The sequence below is a fragment of the Papaver somniferum genome, chromosome 8, assembly GCF_003573695.1.
Source record: "Papaver somniferum cultivar HN1 chromosome 8, ASM357369v1, whole genome shotgun sequence".
In the NCBI taxonomy this organism is placed as follows: domain Eukaryota; kingdom Viridiplantae; phylum Streptophyta; class Magnoliopsida; order Ranunculales; family Papaveraceae; genus Papaver; species Papaver somniferum.
Genome location: NC_039365.1, coordinates 122,822,437 through 122,834,525, shown reverse-complemented (window position 1 = coordinate 122,834,525; position 12,089 = coordinate 122,822,437). Strand labels below are relative to the sequence as shown.

Sequence of the window (12,089 nt, the reverse complement as noted above, 5' to 3'; positions counted from 1 at the left end):
TATGATAAAGAAGAAAGAAACAAAGAATTAATTTTCATTCGTGTATACTCATTTTTATAGTTTTTCAGCACTTCCCTGTCCATAAAGTAATGCTATATATATATATATATACACGAATACATGCGTCATGAGTTTCTATGTGCCCATCACTATCAACATTTGATAACTTGTTTGTCATCTCTATAAATACCCTACTAAGAGGCGTGTGTCAACCACACTTCTTCCTATCTTCAACAATTCTCATCAGCAATTGTATAGTTTTATTCTTACATACAACGCAGTACTTATTATCATTTTCCATGTCTATTCATAATCAAGCTAATCAAACTTATCAACAATCAGCTCCACCAATCGTTAAATCAACGGTTTCCAATATGGATATCGAACGACCACAAACAATCAAAGAAAACCAAGCAGACAACTTCGATTACTCCCAAAGGGCTCAGTGGTTACAAGCTGCTGTCCTTGGAGCCAATGATGGATTAGTTTCAATAGCTTCACTGATGATGGGAGTAGGAGCTGTTAAAGAAGATGTTAAGTTTATGATTCTTACTGGTTTTGCTGGCTTAATAGCTGGGGCTTGTAGCATTGCTATATGAGAATATGTCTCGGTTTATTCACAACTTGATATAGAGTTGGCGCAAATAAAGCGAGATAATATTGATGTTGCAAAAAATAATACCGAGGAGACGGAGAGTGCTAAGAAGGAATATTTGCCAAACCCATTTCAAGCTGCTGGTGCATCAGCAGTTGCATTTTCCCTCGGCACTATGGTACCACTTTTAGCAGCATCATTTATAAAAGATCATAAAGTGAGGTTAGGAGTGGTAACTGGGGCGACGAGTTTGGCTTTGTTAGTGTTTGGAGGGTTATGGGCTGTCTTAGGGAAGGCGCCTTTGCTTAAATCTTCTCTTAGGGTTTTGGTTGGAGGATGGATTGCCATGGCTATAACTTTTGGATTAACAAAGTTAATCGGAACTAGTGGACTTTAATTAATTGGTGTTTTATATATAAAATCGCATTTCATCAGTATGATAGCTAGTGCTTTAACTTCAGTTTCACTTTAAAGTCGTTCCTTCTATGTTTTTCACTTGGTTACCGGAAACTTTTTGATGATATAACCAACTACTATTATCATCGCAATCATGTAAGAGCATGTATCCATGTTGTACATGTATATATATCATATGTTTTGGATCTAAAACCGGGCAATGAAAACAGAATCCTTTGTTATCAACACAATATAAACATCTTTGTCCAATCAATACTTAGAAAATCCAGTAGTTGCACTAGCTAGAATATATATGTTCTTTTTTTTTTTTTTGAGAACAAACTAAAATTTATTGAACTTAAATAAGATTGAGTACACGTTGGAAGGTCAGGCCAAGTTGGTCCTGAATTACATAATTATTAAGAAAAGTAGGGTGCCTATCAATCCAAATGTGTCTTGTTGCAGAATGCCCTAGAGTCTGAGTCTTGTTGGCAGCAAAATTTGCCAAAGCATCTGCGAGTTGATTTGCTTCTTTGTAGATGTGGAACATTCCCCAGTTTGGTATTTGTTGTAGAAGATCTTTGATTCGGTGGATGAGAGGTTGAATATGCCAGGGTGGTGTGGAGTTGTTGGTAATGTAGCCAACTAGGGACATCGAATCTGATTCTATGATTAATGATGTGAAATTCATTAAACATGCCTGCTGAAGACCAATTAACATTCTTGTACTTTCTGCCATTATTGCCGAAGTGAATCCTAATGGTTCTGCTATAGCACAAAGAACCTTCCCTTCTACATTTCGCAATACGGCTCCTGCTCCAGCTATACTCGGGTTGTTTCTAGATGCGCCATCACAATTGAGCTTAGGAGTGCCTGGTGGTGGCAGAGTCCATCCAATAGAGGTTGTATATTGTGTAGGTTGTTGATTGTTGTTGCAGTATGTAGGATCAAGCCCAGGAGCCAGGGGAGGTTGGTGAAGTTGTGCCCATAAGTATTCGGTTGTTTCTTTTGAAATTAAAATCTTGGTGGTATGTGGTGGTTCATTGATATGCTGGAAACAAAACTTGTTTCTTCCGAGCCAAATATGCCAAAGAGTATAACAAAGATGAGTTATGAAATCAAATAGCGGTTTAATATTTGGGTATAAGGGGTGTAACATACTCTCAACACAGGTTAGAGGAGTGATTAGAAAAGGTATTCTTGGGTGTTTCATCTGTAGCAAGTTTCTCATCTGGTCCCAGATTAATTGAACCCGAGGACATGCAAAAAACAGGTGATGGATGGTTTCAGGAGAGGTATTGCAAAAGGTGCAGATGGGTGTGTTTATGATTTTACGATGATGCAGAAGCTCTTTAGTAAGAAGGCCATTGTTCAAGATCTTCCAAACAAAAATTTGTATCTTGGGTGGGCATGGAAGCTTCCAAATAAACGGTTGGGAGGAAACGGCTTGGGTTGGGTTGATATGTTGGTGAAATAATTTGTATGCAGATTTAACGGAGTAAGCGCCAGACTTCGTGGGATACCATATGAGTTTGTCACTGGACGTGTTTTCTGGTAGAGGAATGGCAATGATTTTTAGTGTGGTGATTGGGTCTGTGATGGTTTGTATGAGATCAGTGTTCCAAGAATTTGTTCCCGGTTTGAAGAGTTGTGAAACAGTATGGATGTTTTGTTATGTATTATTGGGTATTGAGCTAACTCCCGGAATCCAGTGTTGTGACCAGATGTTAGTTTGATCACCTGAGTTTATTTGGTGAAACAGGCCTAAATTGAACATAGGTAACAACTTATTGATATCCCTCTATAGAGGTCTAGGATTGGAGTTCGTGACTGAAATGGGGTGTAACAGAGAAGAGTTAGAAAGATACTTACCTGAGAAATTGGATGACCACATTGATTCTGGTTGATCATGGATGACCCACAGTCTTTTTAGAATTAAAGCCTTGTTCATTGTCTCACTTGTTCGAATACCCAGACCTTCTGCAGATTTATTCTTACCTACTATTTTCCAGTAGATAGGTGTAGTTTCCTTGTGTTTTCCTGGTGTCCCCCAAAAAAGTTTCTCTTTATTCGATCAATTTTCTTGTGAATGTGTTGTGGAAGAAGAGCAGTTTGCATAACATGATTAGCCATAGGAGCAAGAGAGGTATTAATCGAGAGTTTCCTTCCAGCTTGGTTTAACATTATTGTTTTCCATCCCCGAGCCTTACTATAAATCCTCTGCAAAAGAGAATTATACCTATCCTTGGATAACCTGCCATTATGAATAGGGGCACCTAAATATGTAGGGGTATTGAAGTTTTTGCGAAGTGAAAAATAGATTTCAGAGTGTTAATCTGAGAGTTTGGGAGGTGAGGGTGGTGGATGATACAAGATTTTGAGGCACTGATTTGTTGTCCTGCAGCTGTACTAAATGTTGCCTTATGAAAAATGTACAAATTAATACTCGCATATACAAGCGCCCGAATATGACAGTTTCACGTTGGTTCGTAATGTCGGCAAGCGTATAACATTTAGAATACCACATTTGTCCCCCTCCGTTCCTTTTTCATTTTAAAATTTTGTCCCTCCTACTGCAATCCTACGGTGTACTGGAAGGAGAGGAATGCGCACATCTTTACATTTGGGGGAACAAAATACTGCTCATACAACTCGCATGAAAATACACTTTGTTTGAGTGGGTTTTAAGCTTTAAAGATTTGAAGACGTCTCTTTTGATTCTGTAGTAGAGAATTGGTTTAGTTTGTATTTTGAACCGCCTTAGTTTTTCAAAAAGTTTTGGATTTTTGTTTGTCTTTTCATGATCTTTTTTTTTTCTTTTTCTTTCCTCCCCTTTGGATGGGCATAATCTTTTTGTACACCCCTTTTGATCTAATATAATCTTTATTATCGATCAAAAAAAGTTTTGTCCCTTCAAAATTGACATTTATAAACAAACAAGGCTGTATTTCAAAGTTGACATTTATAAACAAACAAGGTTGTATTTCAACAATTACTTTTTTAGCGGATTATTGTTATTCAATCTTAGCGTAAGAAACATGTATAATCTGAAAGCCATGTTTATATTCTTATAGATGTTTTAAAATATTTTTCGACGATATAAAATTTATAAATATCTATGGCATAATTTGAGAGTTATGTCATTTCAGAATATTAGTATTTGTTATCTATAAGGATATAATTATAAAAGGTACTTAATTTCCTTCTTTCCTCGTTATGTTAAGAATTGTGTCAACTTGAAATAGGTTATCTTTGGTGGACAGAAAAAGCATTACATTTTGTACATAGCGTTATATAGTGGAAACAAATCAATATTATACGTTAAATGTCGGGTGAATATGTTGGACTGGGATCAATAGAGTCGTGAAGTGTGCCCACTCACACAAGAGAGATATAAATTTTTGTGGAATTTCAAGCTCCCATATACTGAAAAATTGTCAAGCCAGTCAGTTACCTTTTGATAAAAGACTATTATACAGTACCTAAATTGAGACTTCCCTATACTACATCATTCATATCCTCTTGGAATGGTATGGCTCTCGGCTCGTTATCAATTTCAAGCGAGTTTCTTTTTGTGCGCATTCCTCTACAATGTACATATTTGATATCTTAATTTGATTAGTTGATCGATTAATAAATAGTCCCATTATCATCCATGTTTATAATTTCAATCCTCGTTATGTAACTCTGAAAATCAAATTAGTGATAGAGATTAAAATGGACTCATTTCAAGGAGATCAATATGTTATGCAGGATTTATGGGGAAAGGGTTTAGTCCTACATCCAGTATGGAATGGACTGATTAGTCTTAACCGACCCAGAAACGTACAAATCACTCCTGATTATCCAAAAAATGTAAAGCACAAAGTTTTCTTTCAGATGGTTCTTACAGAGAAATATGAACCATCTCAAACGACAAGAATCACTCATAGAGTGACACTTATATTAACTGAAATGAATAATCAAATAAACAAATAAAACTCACCTTTCTCAATTCCATGAGAGAGAGAAAGGCAAAAGAATATAGACAATCAAAATCCTAACTAATCTTCTATGATTATAAATAAAATAAAAAATCATCAACAACTAGACAAAATAATCATCATAAAAAATTAACCAAGATAAAATAGATATTAAAAATGAGTAAAGTCGCAAAAAACAAAGAATTAAGAAGAAAAAAAAAGTTACGCAACTAAAAAACAAAAGAATTACAAGATGTCGAGGAGAAAAACATAAACAAGATGAAAGACAACCATGAAAAAAAAATAGAAGAAAGAACTCAATTGTTTCAATAAAAAAGAAACGTCGAAGAGCAAAAACCCCGAAAATGAAACTTCGCCTGATCTAAAGAGAGGTAAGAGATGAGAGCTAACATAATATTTATATGATGATTTATGTTTAACATAAATGATTATAATTATATTATCTAAGAATGTGTTTGGTTAGTATCTCTGTTTTTATAGTTCATTCATGAAATTTTTTGGACTTAGATATGTAATATTACATAAAGTGTATCAGTATTATTACTATGTATTATTTTGTTCATGATTTTGTTTGTTTTATAGTTGTGTTGAGTTGTTCAGACACGGGTAGCTATACCAATGAGCTTTGGATTCAAATCCCACTTGCAACTGAATGGGAAACTTTATCTCTTTATATGCACAGATGTCTTGATTTTTAGGTATAAGACCCTTACTTAACAAAGAGAACAAAAAAACTATGAGCCTTCACAATGTTTCTCATATAACTACCTCAAAATGTTGGATGAATTCCTCACAACTCGATAACCATTACATAACTAATTTTATATCCCTAATATCCATTATATATAATCTACATACTTGATATACAAATATTAGCCTCCTAGAATAGATAAATAATTCATAAAGTATGTATGTTCTGATTGAATTCGAAAACCTATTTCTAGGTGAAAACTGACCGAAGTAAAAATTATTAATTCTTTTCCTTACACGTGGTATTTTTTTTATTTTCACCGTAAAAAGGAGAGGGTAACTAGTACATCACCAATTTTTTCATCTGGGAACCTTTATGGACAATCCTTGTACAATCTATATGTTCGGTTATGAAACTGTATTTAAGATTGTTTTAACAAGGTAAACCTAGTATCTACCGGAACTTTTCATGACGAACCGAATTCCAACAAGAACAAGTCTTGTAATCTATATTTCAAGATACCAATTCAATAAGAGCGAATCTTGTAGGTTCTTTACAGTTAAGATAATACTACCTAGGTTTAGATACGTAGAACCTGTGATATTTCAATTATAAAGATAAACAATATAATACGGAAATGAAATAACATAGACACAAAAGATTTTGCTAACGAGAAAAACTGCAGTCTTGTAGAAAAACCCCGGGACCTAGTCCAGATTGAACACACGCTGATTTAAGTTGTTACACCAATTACCTACTAACAGATTTCTGACTAGGTGTAGTACATGTTTCACTTGTATTTGTACACCTATAGAACTCCTAGAAGAACACCAATTCTCTTTAAGAATTCCTCTTGTAAACCATCTAGCGGAATCCCAATTTTCTTTAGAAGATGCTCTTAAAAATCTTCTAGCAGAACGTTAATTCTCTTTAGAAGATGCTCCTCAACCATTAGGGTTTACGATTCTGTAACCTAATTGATTCTTCCTCACAAGATCAGTAAGAAAAATTGAGATATCTTTTGATCTATCAAATCTAGGGTTTATGAGAAACACCTATAAACAGGTTCTGTAACTATCAAAGAAGATAGCTTCCACGTGCTTACGATCCCCAAGTAAAGTCTTTTGAAATCGCAATCATGTTCGCGAAGAACAAAGACATGGAAAACAGCCTTATGCAACACACACACACACAATTTTCAAGGGATAGTTTGTGTGGTTACTTAAACCTCTATTTATAGTGAATGATCAAGGGCTTGGAAACAAAGCTACCTTGTATGGGAAAGGAAGCACCAAGTAACTTTACCAAAATAGGCCTTTAATCACATATTCATGGTTTTAGTTCGCTAACTGTTTCTAAAGTTCGTGTACAATTTTTTATTCACGAATTACCTTAGCAACACATACTAAGTGTTGATTTAATAAATCATTTGTAATTTCTTCGTTATAACTCGGAATTAAGTGATTCTTGGCTCGTTGAATTCGTATTCCCATTCACTACAACATGAGGATCTTTTCAAGGAAAATAATCATTCTCATAAAATCCTTGGGATGAAATATCCTCGAGTGTATATATAAATATTTTTTACCATCATAGGAATTGTTCCATAGAGCGACCACTTGTTTCGATAAATAGAAAGGTAGAGTAAACAAGAGAATCAAGTGGTTAACATGTAAGGACAAGATGTCTTCGTGTAGTCTTCAATCTCCATTCTTCAAGGATTTCTTTGATTCTATATTATCTTAAACCTAATCTAGTCTGAAAACTGACTTTTAGGAGACTACATCAAGAATGCGTTTTTTCATCTAAATTTGACAACTACTTTGACATACCAACACTAGTGGGTTAAACCAACCAATGCTTTAGTAAATCGTCTTATAACTAAACATAGTTTTTAATTGTTTTGGAGATACTCCTTAATCGTTTTTTTGTTGATGCTACTTTGGAGTCGACTCACCACAAACTTTTCTTCAACGTGAAAATGTAAAGCTCAATAGTCTCACCCCTCCGGGTATTAGTGTAGTCAGTTTTTTACCTTTGGATGTACAAAGTATCTATTAGTTTTTATGTTATACAAGAATAATTTGAAAACTAAGTGAAGTTAGCCCCTTAGTTATTTCATTTGCCCGTTCCTTATTGAAATCCTGGTTTTACCCCTGATTTCACGTGGATGGAAGTTTCGAGCAATTTCGAGATTAATATGTGAAGATTATCGTTGTGAAGAAGCTTATAAAATCCCACTAATGTCGATGAAAACGTTCAAGAGAACTTTAGTGGATTTTCAAATATTCAATCTTCATCCCCATTGATTGATCACGTCGAATTTTTAATTTATCTTTATTTTCATGGATTTTTTTGTCTCTCTAACCTTTTTTTCCTTCCTTTTCATAGTTTTTCTTTTTCCGAATCATTTTAAGATTTTTTGTTGTTGTAAATGTATTTAAATGTTATTGTGTTGGTAGAGTCTTACATCTTTTTAATATATGCCCATGAAAAATATTCAAGAGAGATAAAATAGATATGATGTTGAAAACGAATATGAGGATATGAACATTTTAGTTCCTTTTGAGTGAAACTTTATGTATCCATTATTTTAGTGCACCCGTTATTTTGTGCAATGTATAATTCCAATTATGCTTATGCGTCGTACTTTTTTTTATACTGATTATCTTATATGTTACTACCTCCGTTTCTGCAAAAGAGATACTATTATTTTTTTAATTTTAGCATAGTATATTTTTTACAGAAATAGAGGGAGTATGAGTTACTTTTGAAAATGCGGAAGTACCAAATACACCACCAACTTTTTCGTTCGGCAACCTGTACGGATAAAACACAATACAACTGCAAGTAGACCAACAACAACTTAATGATCCTTGACAATATGTATATAAAATTTATATCTCTATCTCTTCTCAATTAGTAATATAGACTAAAAATTCTGTGAATATGATTGTTAAGAAGAGTACTTCGACGATCTTAAAAATAAATATCCAAGATCAATCTAGTCGTATACAAATAATCTAATTGGAATTCTTCCAAGTAATAAACATGTTATATCTATCTTTCAAGATACGAATTCTACAAGAAACAAGTCTCATAATCGATCACAATTAAAGGACGGATCTACTAAAACTGAATATGTACTACTTGCATAAATCCTATTATAATGATAAACATTATATTGCGAAAAATGAAAACACAAGATACCAAAAGTTTTGTCAACGACGAAACCGCAACTGCGGAAACCCCGGGACCTCGTCCAAATTTGAACACCAAATTGTATTAAGCTATTACAGACACTAGCATACTATCAGACTTCGGGATGGAATTTAGCTGAGACCGAACCCACTCTCCATGTGATTCAGTTACAGCCGCTCTACTTATGTCTCTTGAACCTCATAAGGTTATACGCAATTGATTCCCTTAGCTGACGTCCTTTGCATCCTAAGAGTTGCTTCAACTTCAGTGAATACTTTTGATACCAATTTGCCTCTAACAGATAAGCCTATTTGATTTCTCTTTCTACAATAGATAAATCTAGCAAACCTTACAATCCGAAACACTTACACTCACTTAGATGGAAAGCCTGGATCTTTGACCACCTCTCAAGAACAATCTTCAACTTATCATTTAAGAATAGTTTTCAAATATCTATGTTGAGGAACAAAGTCTGAGATGAACAGGACTTTGCGATTTCTATCTATCTTTCCCGAAAGAGATTATGGGAACCTCGATAACAGAAAAACAAGATCAGGATACACGAACTATCAAATTAAAGACAGTGGGATCTGGCTTCACGAGTCCCCAAAGTGAAGTCTTTTAGTCATAAAACTAATTATGTTTCTCAGATAAACCTAGGTTCATAGAGGACAAGTCTAGCTATCAACTAGGATACAAAGTGTCAGGGATTGAATTTCCCAATTGAAAGAAAATCTCTATTTTTAGTTTTTCAATACTGGGGGTTGCTTAGAATTCAACCTAAGATAGCTTGAGAATCAAGCAAGCACTTTCTCTGTTTAGATGAAACTTTAATTAGGGTTTCAATTAAAACATGTGAGAATTAATCTTGAAAATACAATGGAAGAATATACGCAGTGGTCCGGTTACGGAACCTTGTATACTGATCGTTCTAATTTAGTAAATATGTTTTTCGAACTAAAAGCAAGTTGATGTTCATTTAAACATTCAAGAGTTTAATCATGATGCACACACATAAGTATTTTAGTGATCAATCAAGTTCTGGAGGTATTTAAGAGAGTCATATCAATGCTAAACATATTTGAAAAAATTAGTCTTTGAACATCTATTAAATTCTCCTAGAACCGTTGGTAAAACGATTCGTGAACCGTAAGGCTAAAGTTCACGAGTCAGGGAGCTACGATTCGTGAACCGGGTTGGACAACCCTACTTGGATCGAAAACTCATATGTACAATGTTCGCGAACTGGGTTCGCCAAACGTACTCATTTTATGAGCTCAGATTGACACAGTTCGTGAACTGGGTTCACCAACCTTAAGCCTTTTATACCAACACCAAAAATTCAGTTCACCATGGTTCGTGAACTATTCCCAACCGAACTTGCGGTTTGCGAACTAATTCTCCAACCTATCTTGTATTTTTGAAATCAGATATCTATGATTCGCAAACTGGTTCGCTAACCTACCCTGAGCAGAAATATCAGAAGTTCATGAATCTCTCTTATGATGTTTGAAACATTCTCAAATGATAAAATCACTTATATGGGTGATTTTTAATTGATCCACAAATTAATTCTCGAACAATAAATTTCTTCGAACTAATATTGTTAATGACCTTTGAACATCTATGTTTGAATCGAAATTTCAAGATTCATAACAAAGCAAGCTTGATTCGAAATTTCTTCTTTGTAAATCTACTAGAAGTCATACGACATAGTCTCAACAAATAGTATGGTAAGATAGTGAGTAAAATAGAATAGTCCAGACTTCACATACCTGATAAAATAAGTTCTCCAAATTTGTTTTTTGGTCTTCAGTCTTCGAGGGTGATGCCTGATACTCAATTACCAAATCTTAACCTAGTCACAGACTTGACTTAGTGGATTAGAAATCAAAAAAAAATATTTTTGATCATCTAACACTGACAACAAGCCTGAGATGGAAAAACTTGTGGGTTCAACCGAGCATTATTCTAACAACTTTCTCGTATACCAATTATTTGTAGTATATGTTATTATGCATTAATTATTCTTATGCAGTATATATATTTTTTTGGTGCATTTTTTGTTGTGCGCTAATTCTTCTATAGAGTAAATGTTTTTTTTTAAAATAATATCACTATAGTTATTAGAGCACTGCTCGGTCGAACTCGCAAGCGTTGCTATCTCAAGCTTGTTTGTCAAAACTATAAGTCTTGATTTCTAGTCTACTTATAGTTATGTCTCGGATTAGGATAGAATGTGTAGTTAAGCTTTACACTTCACGATGTTCATCGATTGAAGACGAAGAACTTCTAAGGGGAGCTTGTGGAACTTCATCAACAAAAGGTATGTGGAGACTTGAACTCATCTATCACTCAAAATTCTATTTTATTCTATCTCCTATTGAGACAAAGTCGTATAACTATATAGACTTTACATTATACACATTTGATATTTTGAGCTGAGTTTAACTCGCTTATATCTTTCTCGAAATATGTGTTGGAAAGCTTTTTGCTTTAACCACGTTCATCGTTATTCTTGACGAAAGTCAAAAGATGATCATGTGAAAATCACCTGGTAACATCTTACAGGATTTGTGTGAGACAGTCATTTGATGTAGGCTATGTTTCTTATTGATCATTCGATCACTTGAAAATTTCTTATAAGCTAATAGTTTATGTGAGACGGTTATTGCCATCTTCTAAGAATGTTTCAATGATTGAAATCGAAGTCAAGAGTTAAAACCCATGTCTGGATACGTTAGGGTTTGTGTACTTAGCGTACGAACTGTTTTGATGGAATTCAGGACTTGAAGTTTGCATACCCGTTCGCAAACTTATTCAACTGTTCAAGTCAGGGTACTTAAGTTTACATACCCATGCGCAAACTGATTTAACTGTTGAAGTCTGAGAACTAAGTTTGCGTACCCGTTCGTAAACGGTTTCAACTGAGTTCGGTCCGGAGCTAAAGTTTGTGTACCCATTTGCAAACTGTCGGCTTGTAACCAATGTCCGGAATTTAAGTTCGCGTACCCGTTTGCAAACTTAAGTGGTTCAAGTTCTTAAATCGGCTAAGTATGATTTCATACTCATGAACAAATACATTTATAAATTAAGGAATGCAATCTTTGCAAACCGTGGCTAAAATGCTCATGAACTGATTCTTTTGAATCTAGATTTCACTTCAATTGTGTCTTGTATACTTCTATGAGAATATAAACAGTTGAACAACTCTATGAGTAAC

The 12,089-nt window shown here is 34.3% G+C and overlaps 1 pseudogene; it reads left to right on the top strand.

The window, feature by feature from the left end:
* The first annotated feature begins 231 nt into the window (after window positions 1-231).
* Window positions 232-1,204, top strand: LOC113306927 (annotated as a pseudogene).
* Window positions 1,205-12,089: the final 10,885 nt, after the last annotated feature.